This window comes from Monodon monoceros, unplaced genomic scaffold (assembly GCF_005190385.1).
Source record: "Monodon monoceros isolate NGI ecotype Baffin Bay Population unplaced genomic scaffold, NGI_Narwhal_1 Super_Scaffold_19, whole genome shotgun sequence".
In the NCBI taxonomy this organism is placed as follows: domain Eukaryota; kingdom Metazoa; phylum Chordata; class Mammalia; order Artiodactyla; family Monodontidae; genus Monodon; species Monodon monoceros.
In genome coordinates this window covers 83,393,790-83,409,195 of record NW_021703775.1, presented here as the reverse complement: position 1 = coordinate 83,409,195, position 15,406 = coordinate 83,393,790, and positions in this window count along the sequence as shown.

The following is a 15,406-nucleotide window of genomic DNA, read 5'->3' as shown; positions in this document are numbered from 1 at the left end:
GCTAGGAAAGCTTTGACATCTGTGACCTCAATAATTGGAAGGTTTCACCATGCTGGGAAGGGGGCTGGGGGCCAGCAGGCAGCCCCTGTCAGATACCACATCAGATTGATAAATGCGCTATTTGGTGCTCTGGCAAAATGCTCATGTGAGCCGGGCGTGATCTCTCTCGCGCATGGAACACGGGTTGCACCATCTGCTCGCTTTGGAAGTGAAATCTTGAGCCTATACCCTGTGCCCAAGCCAGGCCTGTGACTCGCCCCAACATGAGAGGACGCGTGTGTTCGTGGAGACGCCAGGCTCTGATCTCGTGTGCACAAACCTTGGGCCGCTCTGGGACTTCAGAGAACTGCTTGCCTCCAGCATGGTCCTGGGTTCTGATAAATTACCATGGCTGTCCTGACCACTCATTCAGGGAATGCACGAGCCTTGCTTGAGCGCTAATGCTTTTATAATGTGCTGTCTCAGTGACAGCTTGGGATCAGAAAGCAGGCTGTTCACTGCCCTTTGTTTCTCTTCAAACAAGGGTCTTTTAGAAATCTCATCACTCTCATCAAACCAGGGCTGGGATCTGCGTGGCAGGGCCAACTGTGATCGCGGGCTGAGTGCTCTCTTCCATCCCGCGTTCTACTCCCTTGCAGCCGCAGGGGTCCCCAGCGCAGTGTCTGGAGGAGGAGGGACTAGGCTCTTGATTAATGTTCACATCCTTCCTGCACTCTGTCTTTGTGTCTAAGAAGCACCAGGGCATTGCGGGGATGATGGGGTGGAACTCTTGACCGTGATGAGGTGAGAATGGGGTCTGACCAGAGCGGAGACAGTGGGCTCCGGAAACTCTCAGGCCAGGCCCCCCTGCCAGCTCGGGCCGTATCCTTCTGGGCACCTCCAGCGATGCCACCGAATCTCTGGGCCTTGGTTTTCCCCTCCATGAAAAGGATTGTTGTGGATTTGTGGAATAAGGAACGCATGATGACTTTGCCTTTCCTGACGCTTGGCTCCTGACTTAATAAATGCCCGTTTCCTGCTGGTTCCTGTTCTTAGCAGCAAACGGTTCTGGTACAGCAGACATTATAAGCTAAGTCATGAAACTGTATTAATTACATTAGGTAGGTACCATTTTATTTGTCCTTGTTGCAATTTTGAGCATAAAAGCAATGGAGGCAATCACTGTTTTCTCAAGCTCCTGGACAGTTTTGCCATTCTCCTCAAATGCATCAGAAATATAAACTGTATTGTTTTCTTTTAACTCCAAGACATACCATGTGTGCATATTTTTTAGGTGATAAGATCCTGACTTTTTTAAACCAAGAGTTATTATTATGATTCACTCTTAAAACCAAACATAGAAATTAATTCAAAATATTTTCAAAGACATGCTGCCCATGGCTTAGGTATGAGAAGTTTTATGTTCTTACACTGGTAAGAAGAGCCTGCCGAATGGGATAGATTTTTTTTTTTTTTTGCCTTTTCAGGACTCGGGAACACTATTTATCCTTGTTTCAGTGGCATCTTAGGAGATTTTGTGAAATCCCATTAAAGCAAGCGTTATTCAGAGTGTTTTCGTCTGAGTGAGAAGCTCTTGGCCGTGTCTGCTGCAGGCTGTGAGCAGGTATCCAGTAGGATCTCTGACCCCAATCACAACCGACATTGTCTTCCTCACCATCTGTGAAAGGGGACCGAGGTGACCAGACTGAATGTGGAGTGCGTGGGCGCCAGAGCCTGGAGGGACTGATTCCAACCCTGCGTCTCCGCACACACCTCCTTCCTGCCAGAGGTCACCTTATATGTTCACCAGCTCCCGGGAGGGGAGCCTGATGGGACGAAAGGGAAAGGGTCTCATTTTAATCATCAGACAGGCCTGGTAGTGTGTGTGTAGCACCCAGCTGGCCTGCGGGATGGGTCCTCTCTTTCTCTGAAAGCTCCTGTGGACAAGACAGGCCTTGGATCCCCAAGGAGCAGCTTCCTCTGCCCCCCTTTCCTGGGCTGGGCTTCCCAGCAAGAGCCTGCTTTGTCCGAGGCACCACTGCGTGCAGCGCCTCTTGCTCTGTGGACCACTGACCACTTGGGAGCAGGGCTGCAGTGTCTCCTTAGAATGCGAGCCCCTCATAAGTAGCCAACGGTGCTCCTTCCAGGGTTGATTTACCTCAAAGGGGTCTGTGGTCCAATTTCTAGAATCCCGAGGGCAGCAGCTCTTTCTGCTGTTCACAGCCTCTCTCCTCCCAGCCCACTCCCAGCCTGGTCTGTGGGCCTTCGTTCAGGAGAGGACCTCTTTTTCCTAAGTATCCTTGTCTCCCTTTGTAAACTGGCTTGCTCAGACCGTGCTTCCTCTCCACTAGTCCAGGCAGCCCCAGTTGTCTGCATCCCACTCACACACTCCGGTGGGTTTTTTTCCCAGAAGTTTTCCACTGCCCAGAATCCACCCTCCAACATCAGCAAACTGGTGCAAACAGCATTGGGAAGGAGTGATGGCTGGGCTTGAGATCACCATTCTTTACAATCAGTAAGACGCAGATCCCAAAGTGCTCCCAGTATAATTCCTGCTGGCATTTAATAAAGAAGTTTCAAAACAGTAATTGTGAAAATGTCAGGCCAGTGGGACTGAGTCTCCTCAAGGACCTCTCAGAGGCCAGAGTCCTTTAAGTACTTTTCCTATCCTATCTTGCTATCTTATCTCACTTCTAAGATTCTTTGGAAAATCTTTGTGTTTTTATATTTATAAATGTAAATATATGTATTTACTTTATAAGTATAAATGTATATCTATTTTTTATATTTAGTGCACATTTTAACTCCTCTTTTCCTCCCTCCTAGCTTCTTGCCCAGAAGCATGTTTTCAAGGGGCAGAAATGACCAGGGTTGATTTTCTGGCTTTGATTGATCCTTAACCCTCCAGGAAGAAAAGTAGTTTGTGTGTGAAAGAGCAACTGAGGAGGAGCCCAACCCTAGCCTGGAAAGAGGAATTCAGCCCGTGTGCCATGCTTGGGTGTGAGCGTGTGGAGGGAGGGAAAGGGTGTGTGAGAGTGTGAGTGTGCACATGTGTATGAGCTGTATGTGTGTCAGTGGATTATGCATGTATGTGGGTGAGAGTGATGTGTGTAGGTGTGCATGTATATGAGTGTGTGCACGTGTGAGTGTGGGTGTAAATGTGCACGAGTGTGTGTGTGTGTACAGAAGTGTGGGATGCACGTGTGTGCACTTCTGTGTTTATGGCACATGTGAGTGTTGAAGGTGGGAGAAGCCTGGGGCTAGGAAGCAGGTCCCAGACCTCTGTGTGTAGTGACTGATACTCCTTGTGCAGTGGCCACTGAGAGCAGCATGGGTGCTTCGGTACTGTGAGTGTAGTTTTCCAATATTTGTGAGTGTGTGTGCTTGGAGAAACCAATTCAAGAAAGACTGATGATTCAATCGGTATTAAAAGAAATCTGATGTATTCCTAATACCCATTAGTAACCTATACTCTTCAGAGAAACAGTATCACTTGTAAAAGCTTCATGTTAATAAAGACTAAAGTCCTTGGCATTTGTTCCACCACTGAACAGTTTGTAGTTGTATTAATCAGCTTTGCTGCAGTAACAGGCAACCCCCAAATGTCACTCGTTTATACAACAGATGCTTATTTCTCATTATAGGTCTACAAGTTTGCTGTGAGTCTGCTGGACTCTGTTTGGCTGAGCTTGGCCTGGCTCCATGCTGCAGGTCAGTCTAAGTCATCTGGCTTCCAGGATGAAGTAAAGCCACTCTCTGGAGAGTGTTATTCTCATGGAGGAGCACAAACCTCAAGAGGCTGGTGAAAACTTACAAGGCCTCTAAACACACGTGCTTGAACCTGGTATAAGCCACATCTGTTCACATTCTGTTGGCCAAAGCAAGTCACTTGGCCAAGGCCAATGCCAGTGAGATCAGAGGCTGTGCTTCTTCCATGGCAGGTGTGGGAAGAGAAGTTTGATGATCAATAATACCATTTACCACAGTAGGGAAACTATTAGGGAATCTGGGTGAAGGGACCATGGTAACCCTTTGGAGATGGGGCTGTAGGAACTTAGAGAATCAGGAGAGTGGAGTGTCTGGACTGGTTGGGAATTCCTCATGGGGGAGGTCAGCTTGTATTGAGTCTGAGTAATGGATAATGTGCAGTAAAGAGGGAAGAAAAAGGAGTAACTTTCTAGTAGAGATGAAAAGCTTGAGCAAAGGCTTGGTTTTTCAGTCTGTAACAAACATGATGTGATCCAGGAACAATAATGAGGCTGCTTGGCCAGGATAATCATGGTGGGCTTTATGGTCGAGTAGACTTAGGGGTAATGCTGGGGTGAAGGTGCAGTAAATAGCTGTCATTTTTGAGTGTCCACCAGTCTTATTTTCCTTGAGAAACTGCCTGTCCATTCCATGTCATCACTGGACTGAGACTGGAGTATCTTCATACCCCATCCTTCTGGACAACATGGTCGAGGGATGGTCTCATGTCCCAAGGGCACCATCCTGGTTTGCTGGGAGGATGCTGGGAGGAAGACATTCATCCTTCCTGGACCTGCTAGACTAGAAAGATGTGAGTCTGAGGTTTCCAAAAGATGTATTGACCAGTAATGAGAATAAGGTTGGCTTTTTGCAATTTCAAATTTCCGTAAAAGTATATTTTCTCATTTGTAGCGCTACCCATTCTTCTGGCATGATGCAGGCGGACCTCCTTGGTCAGGACTTCATCCCAATTAGTCTGGATGCTTCATTTTCCTGTTTCTCTGAGTTCTTATAGCCTTTATTGCTTTTGTATCTGTTACTGTTTTTTAAATACTTAGGCTCATTCTGGCCTCGTATTATTATTTAACTTTGTTATATTTGTATGTTTTGTTTTCCCAACTCTACTGTAGATTCTTAGAAAATGATCGGTAAATATCTTAAACAAATATAATATTTTAAATATATAGATAATAGGGCCTTGAGCTGAGAGCAAAGATGACTAGATTTATCAATACATAACATACACAAAGCTATCTGAGTTACTTTCAGTGTGTCAAAAGAGTGGGCATGGCTTTCATGATTTATCCATCATCTATTTACTCCTCAGCATCTCTAAAATCTTTCGTGTTAGCATTCTCTCTGACTCAGATAGCAAACTCTTAGAAGGCAAAGCATCTTTCAGTTCTATTACTCCTCAGAAGTACATGCATTAGGACAAGGCAGAGCATAGATTACCAGTGAGTATAAAAAAAATACAGGAAATTACACAGATATGTATTGTGTGGAATGAAAAACTACTAAGCCACAATATACCAAATGTGCAAGAAGTCAAGCTGCAGACACTTGGCCATTCATCTTTGTTATTTTGGGTTTTTTTTAACATCTTTATTGGAGTATAATTGCTTTACAATGGTGTGTTAGTTTCTGCTGTATAACAAAGTGAATCAGCTATATGTATACATATATCCCTATATCCCCTCCTACTTGTGTCTCCCTCCCACCCTCCCTATCCCACCCCTCTAGGTAGTCACAAAGCACTGAGCTGATCTCCCTGTGTGGTATGACTTCTTCCCACTAGCTAGCTATTTTACATTTGGTAGTGTATGTATGTCCATATATACTCTACCACTCTCTCACTTTGTCCCAGCTTACCCTTGCCCCTCCCCGTGCCCTCAAGTCCATTCTCTAGTAGGTCTGCATCTTTATTCCTGACTTGCCCCTAGGTTCTTCATGACCTTTTTCTTTTTTTTTTTTATATTCCATATATATGTGTTAGCACATGGTATTTGTTTTTCTCTTTCTGACTTACTTCACTCTGTATGACACACTCTAGGTCCATCCACCTCACTTTAAATAACCCAATTGCCTTTCTTTTTATGGCTGAGTAATATTCCATTGTATATATGTGCCACATCTTCTTTATCCATTCATCTGTCGATGGACACTTAGGTTGTTTCCAAGTCCTGGCTATTGTAAGTCGAGCTGCAATGAACATTATGGTACATGACTCTTTTTTGAATTATGGCTTTCTCAGGGTATATGCCCAGTAGTGGGATTGCGGGATCGTATGGCAGTTCTATTTTTATTTTTTTAAGGACCCTCCATACTGTTCTCCATAGTGACTGTATCAATTTATATTCCCACCAACAGTGCAATATGGTTCCCTTTCTCCACACCCTCTCCAGCATTTATTGTTTGTAGATGTTTTGATGATGGCCTTTCTGACCAGTGTGAGGTGATACCTCATTATGGTTTTGATTTGCATTTGTCTAATGATTAGTGATGTTGAGCATCCTTTCATGTGTTTGTTGGCAATCTGTATATCTTTTTTGGAGAAATGTCTGTTTAGCTCTTCTGCTCATTTTTGGATTGGATTGTTTGTTTCTTTGATACTGAGCTGCATGAGCTGCTTGTAAATTTTGGAGATTAATCCTCTGTCAGTTGCTTCGTTAGCAAAAATTTTCTCCCATATTGAGGGTTGTCTTTTTGTCTTGTTTATGGTTTCCTTTGCGGTGAAAAGCTGTTAAGTTTCATTAGGTCTCATTTGTTTATTTTTGTTTCTATTTCCATTACTCTAGGAGGTGGGTCAAAAAGGACCTTGCTGGGCTTCCCTGGTGGCGCAGTGGTTGAGAGTCTGTCTGCCGATGCAGGGGACACAGGTTCATGCCGCGGTCCGGGAAGATCCCACATGTCGCGGAGCAGCTGTGCCCATGAGCCATGGCTGCTGAGCCTGCACGTCTGGAGCCTGTGCTCCTCAATGGGAGAGGCCACAACAGCAAGAGGCCCACATACTGCAAAAAAAAAAAAAAAAAAAAGAAGAATCTTGCTGTGATTTATGTCATAGAGTGGTCTGCCTATGTTTTCCTCTAAGAGTTTTACAGTGTCTGGCCTTACATTTAGGTCTTTAATCCATTTTGAGTTTATTTTTGTGTATGGTGTTAGGGAGTATTTTAATTTCATTCTTTTACATGTAGCTGTCCAGTTTTCCCAGCACCACTTATTGAAGAGGCTGTCCTTTCTCCACTGTACATTCCTGCCACCTTTATCAAAGATAAGGTGTCCATATGTGCGTGGGTTTATCTCTGGGCTTTCTATCCTGTTCCATTGATCTATATTACTGTTTTAGTGCCGGTACCATACTGTCTTGATTACTGTAGCTTTGCAGTATATTTTGAAGTCAGGGAGCCTGATTCCTCCAGCTCCGTTTTTCTTTCTCAAGATTGCTTTGGCTATTCGGGATCTTTTGTGTTTCCATACAAATTGTGGAATTTTTTGTTCTAGTTCTGTGAAAAATGTCACTGGTAGTTTAATAGGGATTACACTGAATCTGTAGATTGCCTTGGGTAGTATAATCATTTTCACAGTAATAATTCTTCCAATCTAAGAACATGGTATATCTCTCCACCTGTTTGTATCATCTTTAATTTCTTTCATCAGTGTCTTATAATTTTCTGCATATAGGTCTTTTGTCTCCTTAGGTAGGTTTATTCCTAGGTATTTTATTATTTTTGTTGCAGTGGTAAATGAGAGTGTTTCCATAATTTCTCTTTCAGATTTTTCATCATTAGTGTATAGGAATGCAAGAGATTTTTGTGCATTAATTTTGTATCCTGCTACTTTACCAAATTCATTGATTAGCTCTAGTAGTTTTCTGGTAGCATTTTTAGGATTCCCTAAGTATAGTGTCATGTCATCTGCAAACACTGACAATTTTACTTCCTTTTTTCTGATTTGGATTCCTTTTATTTCTTTTTCTTCTCTGCTTGCTGTGGCTAAAACTCCCAAAACTATGTTGAATAACTGGTGAGAGTGGGCAACCTTGTCTTGTTCCTCATCTTAGTGGAAATGGTTTCCATTTTTCATGATTGAGAATGATGTTGGCTGAGGGTTTGTCATATATGACCTTTATTATGTTGAGGTAAGTTCCCTCTATGTCTACTTTATGGAGGGTTTTTATCATAAATGGGTGCTGAATTTTTTCAAAAGCTTTTTCTGCATCTATTGAGATGATCATATGGTTTTTATCCTTCAATTTGTTAATATGGTGTATCACATTGATTGATTTGTGTATATTGAAGAATCCTTGCATTCCTGGGATAAACCCCACTTGCTCATAGTGTATGATCCTTTTAAAGTGCTGTTGGATTTTGTTTGCTAGTATTTTGTTGAGGATTTTTGCATCTATGTTCATCAGTGATATTGGTCTGTAGTTTTCTTGTTTTGTGACATCTTTGTCTGGTTTTGGTATCAGGGTGATGGTCACCTTGTAGAATGTGTTTGGGAGTGTTTCTCCCTCTGCTGTATTTTGGAAGATTTTGAGAAGGGTAGGTGTTTGCTCTTCTCTAAATATTTGATAGAATTCAACTGTGAAGCCATCTGGTCCTGGACTTTTGTTTGTTGGAAGATTTTTACTCACAGTTTCAATCTCAGTGCTTGTGATTGGTCTGGTCATATTTTCTATTTCTTCCTGGCTCAGTCTTGGAAGGTTGTGCTTTTCTAAGAGTTTTCCATTTCTTCCAGGTTGTCCATTTTATTGGCATATTGTTGCTTGTAGTAATCTCTCATGATCCTTTGTATTTATGCAGTGTCAGTTATTACTTCACTTTTTTCATTTCTAATTCTCTTGATTTCAGTCTTCTCCCTTTTTTTCTTGATGAGTCTGGCTAATGGTTTATCAATTTTGTTTATCTTCTCAAAAAACCAGCTTTTACTTTCATTGATCTTTGCTATTGTTTCCTTCATTTCTCTTTCATTTATTTCTGATCTGATCTTTATGATTTCTTTCCTTCTGCTAACTTTGGGTTTTCTTTGTTTTTCTTTCTCCAATTGCTGTAAGTGTAAGATTAGGTTGTTTATTTGAGATGTTTCTTGCTTCTTGAGGTAGGATGTATTTTTATAAACTTCTCTCTTAGAACTGCTTTTGTTGCATTCCATAGGTTTCGGTTCATGGTGTTTTCATTGTCATTTGTTCCTAGGTATTTTTTGATTTCCTCTTTGATTTCTTCAGTGATCTCTTGGCTATTTAGTAGTGTATTGTTTAGCCTCCATATGTTTGTTTTTTTTTTTTTTTTTTACAGATTTTCTCCTGTAATTGATATCTATTCTCATAGTGTTGTGGTCAGAAAAGATACTTGATAGGATTTCAGTTTCCTTAAATTTACCAAGGCTTGATTTGTGTCCCAAGATATGATCTGGAGAATGTTCTATGAGCACTTGAGGAGAAAGTGTACTCTGCTGTTTTGGGATGGAATGTCCTATAAATATTAATTAAGTTAATCTTGTTCAATGTGTCATTTAAAGCTTGTGTTTCCTTATTTATTTTCAGTTTAGATGATCTGTCCATTGGCGAAAGTAGGATGTTAAAGTCTCCTACTATTATTGTGTTACTCTAGATTTCCCCTTTTATGGCTGTTAGCATTTGCCTTATGTATTGAGGTGCTCATATGTTGGGTGCATAAATATTTACAATTGTTATATCTTCCTCTTGGATTGATCCCTTGATCATTATGTAGCGTCCTTCTTTGTCTCTTGTAATAGTCTTTATTTTAAAGTCTATTTTTTCTGATATTAGAATGGCTACTCCAACTTTTTTTTAAATTTCCATTTGCATGGAATATCTTTTTTCCATCCCCTCACTCTCAGTGTGTATGTGTTCCTAGATCTGAAGTAGTTCTCTTATAGACAGCATATATATGGGTCTTGTTTTTGTATCCATTCAGCCAGTCTTTGTCTTTTGGTTAGAGCATTTAATCCATTTATATTTAAGGTAATTATTGATATGTATGTTCCTATTACCATTTTCTTAATTGTCTTGGGTTTGTTTTTGTTGTTTTGTTGTTTTTCTTTTCCTTCTCTTGTGTTTCCTGCCTAGAGAAGTTTTTTTAGCATTTGTTGTAGAGATGGTTTGGTGGTACTGAATACTCTTAGCTTTTTTTTGTCTGTAAAGATTTTTAATTTCTCTGTTGAATCTGAATAAGATCCTTGCTGAGTAGAGTAATCATGGTTGTAGGTTTTTCCCTTTCATCAGTTTAAATATGGCCTGCCACTCCCTTCTGGCTTGCAGAGCTTCTGCTGAAAGATCAGCTGTTAACCTTATCCAGATTCCCTTGTATGTTATTTGTTGCTTTTCCCTTTCTGCTTTTAATATTTTTTCTTTGTATTTAATTTTTGATGGTTTGATTAATATGTTTCTAGACGTGTTTCTCCTTGGATTTATCCTACATTGGACTCTATGCACTTCCTGTATTTGATTGACTAGTTCCTTTCCCATATTAGGGAAGTTTTCAACTATAATCTCATAATATTTTCTCAGTCCCTTTCTTTTTCTCTTCTTTTTCTGTGATCCCTATAATTTGAATGTTGGTGTGTTTAATGCTGTCCCAGAACTCTGTGAGACTGTCCTCCATTCCTTTCATTCTTTTTTCTTTATTCTGCTCTGCAGTAGTTATTTCCACTATTTTATCTTCCAGGTCACTTTTCCGTTCTTCTGCCTCAGTTATTCTGTTATGGATTCCTTCTAGAAAATTTTTAATTTCATTTATTGTGTTGTTCATCACTGTTTGTTTGCTTGTTAGTTCTTCTAGGTCCTTGTTAAATGTTTCTTGTATTTTCTCCATTCTATTTCCAAGAATTTGGATCATCTTTACTATCATTGCTCTGAATTATTTTTTCAGGTAGACTGCTTATTTCGTCTTTATTTGTTTGATCTTGTGAGTTTTTACTTTGCTCCTTCATCTGCTATGTATTTCTCTGTCTTCTCATTTTGCTTAACTTACTGCATTTAGGGTCTCCTTTTCACAGGCTGCAGGTTCATAGTTCCCATTGTTTTTGGTGTCTGTCCCCAGTGGGTAAGGTTGGTTCAGAGGGTTGTGTAGGGTTCCTGGTGGAGTGTACTGGTTCCTGTGTTCTGGTGGATGAGGCTGGATTTTTTCTTTCTGGTGGGCAGGACTGTGTCTGGTGCTGTGTTTTGTGGTGTCTGTGACCTTATTATGATTTTAGGCAGCCTCTCTGCTAATGGGTGGGCTTGTGTTCCTGTCTTGCCAGCTGTTTGGCATTGGTGATCAGCACTGGAGCTTGCTGGTCATTGAGTGGAGCTGGGTCTTAGAGTTGAGACGGAGACCTCTGGGTGAGCTCTTGCCAATTGATATTATGTGTGGCTGGGAAGTCTCTGGTGGTCCAATGTCCTGACCTCGGCTCTCCCACCTCAGAGGCTCAGGCCTGACACCTGGCCAGAGCACTGAGACTCTGTCAGCCACACTGCTCAGAAAAATAGGGAGGAAAAAAAGAAAGAAAAAATAATTTATTAAATAAAAACATATTATTAAAATAAAAGAATAAAAAAAAGTAATAAAAAAAGAAGGGAGCAACCAAACCAATAAACAAATCCATCAATGATAACAAGTGCTAAAATCTATACTAAGATAAATATAAAAATCAGAAACTAGTCAGTCTCATACAGCAAACCCTAAGTCTGCAGTTGCTCACAAAGTCCACCGCCTCTATTTTGGGATGATTTATTGTCTATTCATGTATTCCACAGATGCAGGGTACATTAAGTTGATTGTGGAGATTTAATCCACTGCTCCTGAGGCTGCTGGGAGAGAATTCCCTTCCGCTTCTTTGTTCGCACAGCTCCCGAGGTTCAGCTTTGGATTTGGACCCGCCTCTGTGTGTACGTCGCCTGAGGGCATCTGTTCTTCGCTCAGACAGGACGGGGTTAAAGGAGCCGCTGATTGGGGGCTCTGGCTCACTCAGACCGCGGGGAGGGAGGGGTACAGAATGCGGGGTGAGCCTGTGGTGGCAGAGGCCGGCGTGACGTTGCACCAGCCTGAGGCGTGCAGTGTGTTCTCCTGGGGAAGTTGTCCCTGGATCCCAGGACCCTGGCAGTGGCGGGCTGCACAGGCTTCAGGAGGGAAGGTGTGGATAGTGACCTGTGCTTGCACACAGGCTTCTTGGTGGCGGCAGCAGTAGACTTAGTGTCTCACGCCTGTCTCTGGTGTCTGTGTTGATAGCCACGTCTCGCGGCCGTCTCTGGAGCTCATTTAGGCAGTGCTCTGAATCCCCTCTCCTTGCGCACCCTGAAACAATGGTCTCTTGCCTCTTACACAATTCCAGACTTTTTCCTAGCCTCCCTCCCGGCTAGCCGTGGTGCACTAGCCCTCTTCAGGCTGTGTTCACGCAGCCAACCCCAGTCCTCTCCCTGGGATCTGACCTCTGAAGCCTGAACCTCAGTTCCCAGCCCCGACCCGTCCCAGTGGGTGAGCAGACAAGCCTCTCGGTCTGTTGAGTACTGGTTGGCACTGATCCTTTGTGCGGGAATCTTTCCACTTTGCCCTCTGCACCCCCGTTGCTGTGCTCTCCTCCATGGCTCCAAAGCTTCCCCTCACTCATCCCCCTTCTCTGCCAGTGAAGGGGTTTCCTAGTGTGCGGAAACTTTTCCTCCTTCACAGCCCCCTCCCAGAAGTGCAGGTCCCATCCTTATTCTTTTGTCTCTGTTTTTCCTTTTTTTCTTTTGCCCTACCCAGGTACGGGGGGAGTTTCTTGCCTTTTGGGAAGTCAGGTCTTCTGCCAGCATTCAGTATGTGTTCTGTAGGAGTTGTTCCACATGTAGATGTATTTTGATGTATTTGTAGGGAGGAAGGTGATCTCCACGTCTTATTCCTCTGCCATCTTGAAGGTCCTCTCCCTCGTCTTTGTTCTTTGATGCCACAGAGTTTGGCCTAGGATCATTTCAAACTAGAAAGTGAGCCCTAAAGAGGACCAATTATCCTTGTTAATGCCATAGAGGCAAGTTCTATGGCAGAGTCTTTTTCTATTAATCACAGGTAAAATAACACAAGAGTACATTGTTATTTGCTAGCATGGATTGTGAAAAGATATCCCCCAAAGGAGAAGAAAGGCCTCCTTAAAATTTCAGGATACAATCAGTCTCTTGCTAAAAGCCTTGGGTCAGACATAAGTTGGGCAAAGATCCATTTTATTTTCTACGTCTTGCTATACATCACACAAGTTTAAATCATAGAAGTCACATACAGATAAGATTTTTAACATTCTTCAAGAGGAGAATCACTGCTCTTGATGGAGTTGTGGAGGGATTGCGTTTTTTCCTGTTATAGAAAGTTTATAATTTAACATGAGTTATAGGGTGAGAAAGCCCAAATCACATAGTAGAAGGAAATCCTTATCACAGAAGACATCATTTCAAGTATAGAAAAGTACCATATCCTTAAAAGTGAAAATTATAATAATAATTGATGTCATCAGCCAGTGCGATTAACTGCCACCCCTTTTTCAACAAAAGCAAGAAATATACCTCGTTTCAAGGAAAAGTCAACTCCAAAAACAGCATTTGTAATGTATAGAATCATAACTAAAAGCCACATATTGCTAATTATCTAAAGTCAGAGATTCTAGATGAATGTAAGAAGGCTTTTACTCTTCAATTGTGTGTGAAGATTAAAGGAAAGAAATACCAGGAAAAAAGATATTTAAGAAGTATTCCCACATTTTAAATGAATTTTGTAGAGCAGCTTTGCTTTACCTGGAAAGGTGATAGACCAATAATGGTTCTGTGACTCTTAGCTCTTTGCCCATGACCAGCCTATTTATAAGAGGAGACAGGAAATCTAAGTACTGAGAATTTCTGAGAAGAAACCAGCAATAGAGGGGTCCATGTACCTCTTGGTGTTTGGAGAACAGAAACTATGTAATGTGTCAGAAGCCGACCTTGGCCTCTAGACTAGAAAGGTCTAAAGGAGTGTAGCTAGCTGGGTCTGCCCATGATGTCAGAGAAGTGAGAAGGCTTCTTTGATAGCACACTGACTTTCCAGTGTTGGGGACACAAATTTATGAAGTATTTCCCTTGGACCAGAGTGGTACCTGCAGAAACAGACTTGGGATCTAACCACCAGGGCAAGGTGACCCCAACAGAAATGGCTTACCAAATAGGCCCTAAGGAAGAGTTGGAAGTGGTCAGTTGAAGAATGCAGTGCCTGCATTAAGGGAAAGATTACGTGGAGGAATGCTGAGCATACCCCGAGAACCCACAGATGGACTCCATGCCAAGAGGCCGCCTTCAAAGCTCTGCTACAAGGAAGAACTCATGACAGAGGCAGTGGTAAGAGTCAAGACTGCACTGTACTTAATTCATAATTCTATAGTGATGCACATAATATGTATACTGTAATTCTGTATAATTCTCTCTATATATTAATATATGTAAATATATGTCTGTGTGTATACACACATATACATTAGGAGACTGGGAGAGGAGAGGAAAGAAGCTGAGCTTGTTTCTCACTGCTCGTCTTCAGAATCACACATCTGGCCTGTGTTAGGAAATGGGCAGAAAAACTTTATATTGGATGACAGAGTGAAGTTTTGATATTAGACTTGACTTTTTACAACTTAAGAATGACAGTGTATGGTAATATCTAAAAGTGATCCAATAAATTATGGGAATGTGTTTTATTTGATGAGGAAGAGAGAATCTAGAGCAGGTGTGAAAGGCAATGACGGGAAATAATTGAGTTATCAGTTGCTTTTAACCTAATATGGTCTGTCTGACATGTTTAATAAATAAGTTACGGAGTGAATACATCAATGATCTGGAGTTTGGATGGTGTCCAACAAAGACTTGCTCTACATCAAATTTCTGCCTAAAAGATACAATACGGAAGTTCACTTCTTGTAAAACATGGCATATGCTTCTTGGGGAGGAAATGTGACTGGGTTTCCTTCATCTCCCGCACCCCTTAACCCAGGGCAGGTTTACACATGAGATTCCCAATAAACATTCATTGTTAGAGATTGGTCATCCGTGAACAAGACAATGGAAACCCACTGTCAGGATCAAGGCTGGAGGTGGGGCTATTTCCTGCAACCTGGCTCCTGGAACTTGGTTCATATCCCAGCTCTTTACCAGGAAGACCTTTCATCCTTCTCTTTGTCTTTATGAACTTACCCCACATTTCATGTGTAGGTCAAAGGGAACACCTTCTCAGACTATTTTTCTGGTGAGCCCAGCCCGCAGAGAGCAGTCCTGGGAAATCTCACAGCACCCACTCCGAATCTCATCTGGAGTTCATGGTCTAGCCCACAATTGCGGGTGTGTTGACTTTCTATAGCTAATTTTACATTTGTTGAAGAAGCAGAAGAAAGAATCTTACCTCAGAAATTCTGATATTTATGTCTTTTGTAATAAAAAGGCTAAATATGGTTATTAATTGGTTAATCTAGCCCTCATTTTTGAATGAGGGAAAGGGAAAGAAAATAAAAAAAAAAAATCTTATCCAGAGCTTCCTTTGCACCCTGCACAGAGTATTTTCTCATTTTTCCTTCTTGTTAATACTTTGAGCACGTAACACCATTACTGCTTCACCTTTGATAAAGCAAAGCTAACCACAAAGATAAGGACTTTCTCTATGATTACAAAGATAAGGTTGAAGCAATCAGTTCAGTT